The sequence below is a fragment of the Hakea prostrata genome, chromosome 5 (assembly GCF_041222555.1).
Source record: "Hakea prostrata isolate BN-2017 chromosome 5, UWA_Hpros_2, whole genome shotgun sequence".
NCBI classification, from domain to species: Eukaryota; Viridiplantae; Streptophyta; class Magnoliopsida; order Proteales; family Proteaceae; genus Hakea; species Hakea prostrata.
In genome coordinates, this window is record NC_142604.1 from 14,504,166 (window position 1) to 14,513,416 (window position 9,251).

The 9,251-nt window shown below is 38.2% G+C and overlaps 1 pseudogene; it reads right to left on the reverse strand.

Annotated features, from left to right (window-relative positions):
• Window positions 1-3,980: 3,980 nt before the first annotated feature.
• LOC149015339 (putative carboxylesterase 12) lies at window positions 3,981-7,807 on the reverse strand (annotated as a pseudogene).
• Window positions 7,808-9,251: the final 1,444 nt, after the last annotated feature.

Sequence of the window (9,251 nt, forward strand, 5' to 3'; positions counted from 1 at the left end):
TGAGGAGACACATGCCCATTGTTATCATGCAATTGTAAGATTGCATATGTGGAGGGTTTGGGTTTGTGGTCGTCCAATAGAGGTAGTCAATCTGTGAGGAAACACAAGAATGTCTGCTAAAACATATGTGTATGACCATAGAATTATGAAATGTTAATCCAACAAAGGTAGTCAGTCAATGAGGAACAACATTTCTAGGTAGAAAATGATACCGGACCAATAAGGCACTAAGCATGAGGAAGGGTATCCAGACTACATGTAGTAAGAAACGTAGTTGACCTTACATTGGGCTAGACTTATCTCTAACATGTACACTCCAGTACACATACCAATAGTGTGGTGAGAGAGTGGTGACCAAATCCCAAGCCATGTGTAATGTGATCAAACCCTTATACTGTGAGATCCCAACAAAGGTAGCCAATCCGTGAGGGATCAATCCCAATAGAGGTAACCAGTCCATGAGGGACCAGAGTGATGAGACTTCTTAGAGGAGGCTGGTGTTACAACTTAATGTATTGTCTACCATAGAGACCAACACTTGTTAGAGTATAGGGGCCACTTGCTATATCATACATCCTCCGTTTCTTTACATTCATATTTCTCTTGGTATTGTTCGGATCTTTTGGTGCTGATATGTGATCTTGTTGACCTCACTGAGTTCCATGGAACTCATTCTTAGAAGATGTATTGTTTTAGACTCTTTTTTTTTTTAACTCATTCCATGGATGCTTGGACTGCTCACACTATGTTCAACCCTTCTGATTACCGTTTGATTATTTCAAGCATTATAGAGTTTAACTAAAATTGTGTAACTCTCTTTTGGGAGATTGAAGGGTTAAACTAGTTAATTTTGAAACTTTCGTTGTTTGATATTCACTTCTACCATAACTTTGATTTTACTTTTGTTTATCTTATCAGATGACTGTAATAACCTTGTTGAATGTTACCTTTTTATTTCTTTGTTCTTTGGATTATGCTATATTGTATTGTGGTTATGGATTAGCCTCGAATCTAGATCTTGAGAATCATGCCAATGAGTATTCAAGCATGTCCAAAAACCGGCTAGGTGGGGTGTGACAGTTACACCATTGCAAACATAAATCAAGCATAGATGTGGCATTCACAAACTCTATTCAAATACCCAAGGGGCTGCAAGCCAATGTGTGTTTGGGAAAATCAAATCCCAAAAGTAAAATGCCAGATAGTTTCATCATGCAATCCACACAAAGGGCATAACACCGAAATAGAACACCACTTACCATTCCTTGTTTTAACAGACCATTAGATAAAATTCTCCAGAAAAAAATTGGTACCTTGGTTGAAGAGGGATTTTTTTTTTGAATTAAAAGAGTTCCACCACTTCAAGTATTTAAGTCCGCTAGGATTAGAATGAGGAGAAAAGTGTAGAATAGCCAGCCTAGTGGAGAACTTGCCACTCCAAACACGAGAGCAGTCCCACCTGTCCTCATCACCAAAGTCTTAGAAACAAATTGTATTGGTAGGAAAGATAAAAGTAAAGGAGTGTCCTATTTGTTCTGGTGGATAGCTTGGGAAACCCAAGTGGTATGACTCGGATGATCTAATTCCTTTGTGATGCATCTGGTACTCAAGGATGGAACCTAGGGGTCAATCTAGAAAGCAGTGAACTTCCCATTGCCAATCTATCTAGTAACCAAGGGTTTCAACTTGGGTAATGTAGAGGTTAAGACTATTCCAAATAGGAGAGTCCCATTTTTATAAACAGATGGGTCAAAAGGAAACTTATTATGGAAATATTTGCCCCTTAAGATTCGAGCCCGCATGGAGTCAGGCTTTGGTATTAAATAGCAACAATGTTTTAATAAGAGAGCTTGATTATGGACCTGGGAAGGCTGAAACTCCAAGCCACCTTTAAAGGCTGAGGTGAAAAGCAAATATTTGCAAATACAGGTTCCTGTTTTTGGCTTACCCAAATTTCCAAACCCAAACTGAAACAAAAATGTTATCTTTTTATTTTGAAAAATGGATTTTGGGACTTCCAGACATCCCATGTAGTAAGTTGAGATAGATGAGATAACTGACTTCACAAGCACCTGTCTACCTGCATGAAAGAGATCATGAGATTTCTAGTTGGCCAACCGGGAAGCAACTTTATCCACCAAAACTTGCATGTCCTTGGTTAGACAGCAGGAATGGAACAAAGTAAGTTCCCAGATACTTGCTAGAAACATCCATTCATATGGAATTCCAATAATCTAAGACAGAAGTATGAGATTGAGAATAAGTCCAAAGTTGTTTTAATGGTTTGTAGATCATGTTCTGTTGCATGACAAAACAAAAAAGGATCATCTGCCAAAAACAAGTGAGAGACTTTAGGTGCAAACTTCCCAATTTTATTTCCTCTTAATCCTTTGAAGTCCCTTAGACTAGCAATAGTCTAGATAAACCTTCAAGACACAAAGGAAAGATAAGGGCTAAGGAGACAACCTTGACGAATACCTCTAGAGGGATAAAAGAAGTCAAAGAGTAAGAGCCATTAAGCTAGCTTTACAGAAAAATAGCTTGCATAAGAGCACTCCAATGTTCTCCAAAACCTAAGAAACGAAATACACTAAAATGATAGATTTCATTCTACCCTATCATAGGCTTTGGATAAGTCTAGTTTAATAGCCACATATCCACAAGACCTTTTTTTCATTTTGTGCTTCAAAGAAGTAAAAGACCTTCTGGGCTATGCTTCAAGAAGTAAAAAAAAAAATCCATCTGTTATTCATTTATAAGAAATTTGGCTTGTATTAATATCTTAGTTCTTTAATTTATTATAATTTTTTAGCTTGTTTTTGATAAATTTATATTTATTTTTCAATCTCAAGGGATTGGTTCAATTGGTAAAGACCAAAGTCTCATATATGAGATATAAAAATTTGAATTTTCTTCGGGATAGGAGCGAAACCTCACTGTATAATTGTGCACTAAGCTTTCTATAAGATGATAATTTGCCAACAATAGTAAAAACTTCATACTTGGTCCATGTTCATTTTCATTTAGGATAATCAGTGGTAAAAAGATTATTAACAAATTGCCAGTGAAGTTCTTTAAGTTATTTGAAATCGTCCAAATACAATTGGATACAAATATTGTAATACTACTTTTTGAGTCAAATATGATCAATTTAATTGTATCCCTACTTGTGGTCAATATTTAGACTCTAGCGAACATCATAGGTGGTGGAAAGCTTGGTCCTAAATCTTTTTCTTTTCTTTTCTTAATATATCTCATAGAAGGAAGGATTACATGGTCAAATCTCGAAAAGTGAGGAGTGAACGAGTTAAGAAAAACTTAATACTAGTAACATAAAAATGAAAGGAAAGGAGAGTGCTATCATATGCTAATATGACAAGCTCCCCTTGTGCCAAACCCCCCCCCCCCTCCTCTCCCTCACTCTTTTTTTAAAAATTCTCTTTGTATAAGCCCATTTAAGGGCCCCATTTTCTTTTGTTTTTATTTATTTATTTATTTATTTGTTGGTCTTTTGGCCCTTTTTCTAGCATAAAAAATCAGCATCATGACCCCTCTAATGTTCAATCCTGATTCCACCCCTCAGTATGACATAGAGATCATGTGAATGAGCATCTGAAGCCTTGAGGTTAAATGTAAAAGGTAAGGTAATCATTTTACAACCCACTAGATCTAGAGTGCAATGTAGGATGATGCTGCCAAACAACATCCTTCTTCCCTGAGATACCAGGATACTTGGAAGAAAAATGATAGTAGATTCATGATATCAACATACAAATAGAAAGGACCCTAGCTATCCAATAATATCAATTCCATCGATGGATCTTCAGTTTCATATACAAAATTCTACTAACATAAGTTGACTTTCAAGAAAAGGGGAAAACGAACACCAAACCAGTGTACCAAGCTTAATTCTGAAATTATCCATATTTTGAATAGTATTTTCGGTACCATACATGATTATTGAGCTTCAGCTGGGGAGTTCAGTCTGGGTTGAGGAAGGAAGCTAAGCGAGACATCAACGCCACAGCCTTCTCAGAGGTGGGATTGTAGAGATCGAACACATGACCCTCTCCTTCAGTCTCCATCATTTCTATTTACCCTTCCCACCCACTCTTCTCCAATGTCTTCAGCTAAAACAGACCCCTTTCTTTCAACCCATCCATCTCTGCAACAAACAAAAGCACTCTCTTACCCACCAGCTTCAGCAAATTAGAACAAGTCGCTTGATTCATCAGTGGATCATCATAGCCGCTGCTTGAAGGACACACCAACATCCACAGCTTATCCGCTTTACCTTTCTTCTCCTCCTCACTCGTCTCTAGACTCACCAGATGCTTTTCATCATGAAACCAAGGATGAATCAGACCCAACCCAACAAACCTTCACCCCCTTCAATTGTGTCTCCCCAGCTCACAAAGCCATGTTATTGACAATATTAGCTCCAGCGCTGTCTTTGGCCATACTCACTCTGCTTAGACTGGCATACTTGTTCAACCATTTTTCAAGTCCAACTTGTCACACCCCACCCGCCCAACAACCCGTGAGTGAGATCCGTCACACGATCCATGGTTTTATCATCAATAATAATAAATGCAAGTAATAATAATCAATAGCCAAAGTAAGTTCAATTAATTAAATTAAAAGATTAGAGGAGTCCAAATACTCCAAAGGAATGAATCAAAGAAAAGAAATAAGGAAATCATGTCCAAAATTTATCGAATTCAGCAGAAGCAAAAATAAACTAGTTCAGTTTTATTCTTTTAGCTCGCTCCTGGGCTAAAGTCTTTTCTTCAAATATAGTAATGTAGGGAGCTATCCAGCTTTGCTCCAAAGACTTCTCAAAATGCCAACCAATCTGTCTCCTTCTACCGTCAATGGGTGCTATAAGTGCACTCATGCATCCGCAGGAGGCTTCATGATGTATTTCTCCGTCACCCACTGACGCTGCCACATCTTCTTCAAAGGAGTTTCCCCAGTCATACGGATCTTTTCTTGGTAGTCCAGTATACCCATCTGTACAATATAATTTAACATACAAAGAAATGAATGAGTTTTGACGAACTTAGTAAGGAAACACATCCCGCATACATATTGATAGTGTATCAAGGTAAGCACATATATAAAAAATGATATGCAAATATATTGATGCAACTATGAGTCTAACTATGCAAGTCTATACATGGCAGACATGCCTTAAGATATAACACCAGTCTTTCTCTAGGTAGGTCTAGTCACTCTGATCCCTCACCGATTGATTATCTTTGTTGGGATCCCGGGCAAGGGGTTCAGTCCTCGTCAATCAACCATGGTTGAGGTTTAGGTCCAAACTCTCTCATCACAACCAATGGCATGAGTACTGGCACATGTCAGGGTTTCTAATCTAATGCAAGATCATACGATGACATACTACATGTAGTTCAGATACTTTCCTTATGGCAACAACCAACTCGGTTCAATATCTTTCTCTACCTAGGAATGAGAACCCTCACGGATTGACTACTGTTGTTGGACTCCATTCCCTAACCCTATGGTCATCCACATATTGTTGGGGCAGATGCTCTCATGACCCCTCACTACTCCCGGCCGCTTCTTAGATGTTCATGAGCCCAAACCCTAACATATGCAACCCTACCAATGCATGATCAACAGTGGACCACTAACTCTCTGGCACGAACGGCTACTGCTGTAGGATGAGATAGAGTCATATCACCGTTATCACAAGTCATTCGGCTTCAATACCCCTACCAAAAGGGTAGCAACATGTATTGGTACCTAAGCCATGCAATCTAGACTCCCTAGGTATGTCATCCAACAACCATGATAGTGTTGGAAGCATCAGTTGGTAATGTCCCATACCACAACCCTTGATATCCCAAGTAGTGGATACCTAGTACGGACACCCTCCACCATAGTTACAACACACCATAACTCATCATTGCATAATCAGTCATTCAACCTCATAAGTAATTGAAATACATCTAAACATGATCCACAACATATATTCAACTACCAATCATTAAATCATACTATCACAGCAAGTTATAAGAACAATGATGCATGTAAAGATTAAACAATTCATCATAGTTCATATCATCGCATATCTATATATATATATATATATATATATATATATATATATATATATATATATATATATATATATATATATATATATATATATATATATATATATATATATATATATAATAATATAAGAGTGTGTCATTACCTGTAGATATGTAAAAACTAATGAAATTGCAATTAGACCTCACCCACAACAGTTCCAATATACTTCAGAGATCACCTAAATATAGATTACAAAGTTACATTAAATACAGGAGTCAAATCAAAGCAATAACCAACTTCACAGAGCTACTGTGACCCAACCGGTTGCTTGGGGTGGTTGGTTGGCCAAGCTACCGCCCCTCTTCCAAACTACTTCTAAGTCCGAAATTTTGACTTTTGATTCCGCAATTTTAATCCGATTTTGGGATGATCTAAATCCGAATTTCATCATTAAGGAGCCTAAACACAAACACAAACCTAAACCTTAGAATTCTAATGATTCAATATTCACATCATCTCCTTCAATCAGATCTATCCTTTATTTAGATGCAAGGAGCCGTTTTCGGACATGATCTAATCAAGATCACGGATGGGAGAATAGAACCATCACAAATAACTAACCATCACATCAAGGAGAATGGATCCACAACAAACAAAGAGACGAGGAAAGAATATAGAGAGTGTGGGATCAACTTACCCCTGATTGATGGGCTACATAGACAAAGGATTGGATCTTCTCCACCAATCATGCTTTTCTCATCTTCTAGCACATGTTTTCTGCCTCCTAACCGTCCACAACAGTAATCTCAAATATAATAATGAGTAAAAAGGTCGAAGTTACTTATTTATAGTGAACAGGAGCAAATTAGGGTTCAAAATCCCATAAGCAAACCTAGCGGTTGCTTGGGACGGTTGATTGGCCAATCAACTCCCTTAATCAATCCCCCCTAGTACTTTTCAATACTTGGGGGCTTTGCTTAAGGGGTTGATCCCCAACTCAAACCTAACCCTATACAATGTGTGGGGGACTTCTTACCTTTATTCTAAACATCTTCAAATGTATCATGACTCTGACTGATGATCCACTTTCCTAATCCGTCAGGGTTTCTTCTTCGAATTCCCGAAAAGGTTCTTCTTCGAATTCCCGGTAAAGCAGGTTCTTCATCAATAGAATCCAGATCCATGGAATCAGGGTATGGGTTTTTGACTTCAATCCGGATACTCCACAACTTATTATGGCTGGACCTATGGGTACTCAAACCTGCAATACGGATCCTGGGTTAGAAATAGGGGGTTGTTACACGATCCCTTCGGAATGAGAAGCAATCCATTCAAGCACTGCCCATGAATCATCAAAGATGATGGGGAGTGGGTTCTTTGGGGCTTTCCTGTAATTCACAGATACAACAATGATGTTAGCCTCAGCAATAGGGATGGTACAAAGAGGTTGTAGCCAAGGCAAAAAGGGGTTCCGACGGAAAAGCCACTGCCATGGAAATAGACCAGGAGAGGAAGCTTTTGAACCAAAGGAAGAATTGGTGATTTTGGGAAGGAAAAGACGGGTGGAGACACCAGTTTCTCGTACGCTGATGATGTCCTTGGAGGAAACACCAGTTTGAGGATCACTAGCAGAGGTGGGTATGATATCAGTTACGATGAGCCTTTATGCACGGCCATCTTTGTATATTCGAATAAAATCTGGCATATAGAAAGCTACTTCTTCATCATTGCTTGAATCCATTTCACAATTTAGATCTTCAAAAGTTTCAGAGCTTGGGAGCGACAACCAAAGCGAGGGGTTTTAGAAGGGAAGGTGTGGATGACTTTTGTTCCTCAACCACATATTCCATTGAATTCATAACTCAACAAGTGTGAAATCAACGTATCCACTCAAAGTGGGTCATAGTCGACATTTTTCGGGGTTGCATCTGTGTCGGAAGATTTTTTTGTCCCCCCCCCTTTTTGTAGAAGGTATCAATAGAAATCGATTGAGATTAATATCAAGCAAGTGTAACTTTCCGTTTTGTTACAATCATGATAAACCTCTCTTTTTTTTCTCTTCCCCAAACCATGATAATATTGGTAGAAATCGATTAAGATTAATGTCAAACAAGTGTAACTTTTCATTGTGTTACAATCACGATAAACCTTGTCAACTATTTTATAGTACTAATCTCAATCCCATTCGATTGATAGTGTCCTATCCTATCCAAAACTATGAACCGATTCGGTAAGTGAGTAGTATGCCATCCAAGAGTGGTGTAATCAGAGGGGGTAGCAAATGAACATGTCCAATTTGCTATGCAGTATGTTCAAAAGAGGACAATGAGATGTTATGTCACTGTCCAACCGAGGAGGAAGTTCTGACAATAATCAAGGATATGGGAGCTATGAAAAGTCCTGGACCAGATGGCTCCCCCCCCCCCCCAACAACTTTTATCAACAGTACTAGGATATCACCAAGAAGGAAGTGGTTCAATTTACTCAATATATTTTCTTGACAGGTGGAGTTGAGTTTGGAGATGAATAGAACATTCATATGCCTCGTTCCTAAAAATCCATCTCTAGAAGCAGCGGAGCAATTTCAACCCATTAGTCTATGTAATGTGGTAGTGAGGGCAATCACAAAATTGATGGCAGCTAGATTAAGGGAGCATTATAAAAGGTATCATCTTCCCCTTACAATATGCTTTTGTACTAGATATGATGTTATCTAATAATATTTTCATGTCCCATGAACTATTTCATTACATCAAGAATAGAAATTAAAGGAAGAAGGAATTCTTAGCTCTTAAGCTGGACATAAAAAAAGCTTATGATAGATTGGAGTGGGTGTTTATAATAAACTCAGTGTCTTATGCCTTATTGGTGGATGGTGGTCCATCTAGAGGGATCAAGCAGGTGGATCCCTTGTCTCCATTCATCTTCATACTTTTCTCTCAGGTCTTAAAATCCATTATACCAGCAAGGAAAGAGGCCAGAGTATGTCAAGGAATTAGAGTGAACAGTAGGGCACCACCTATTTCCCATTTTATTTTATTTTTTTGTTATAAATAATATTGATTGTGGATATCCATCACCCCCCAATAGACAATACTTCCAATTGAAAATCTCAACCACCTCAGCATACAATCTTGGTGATTCACATTCCCCATCTTAATTGAAGATTACAGTGATCTCAACAC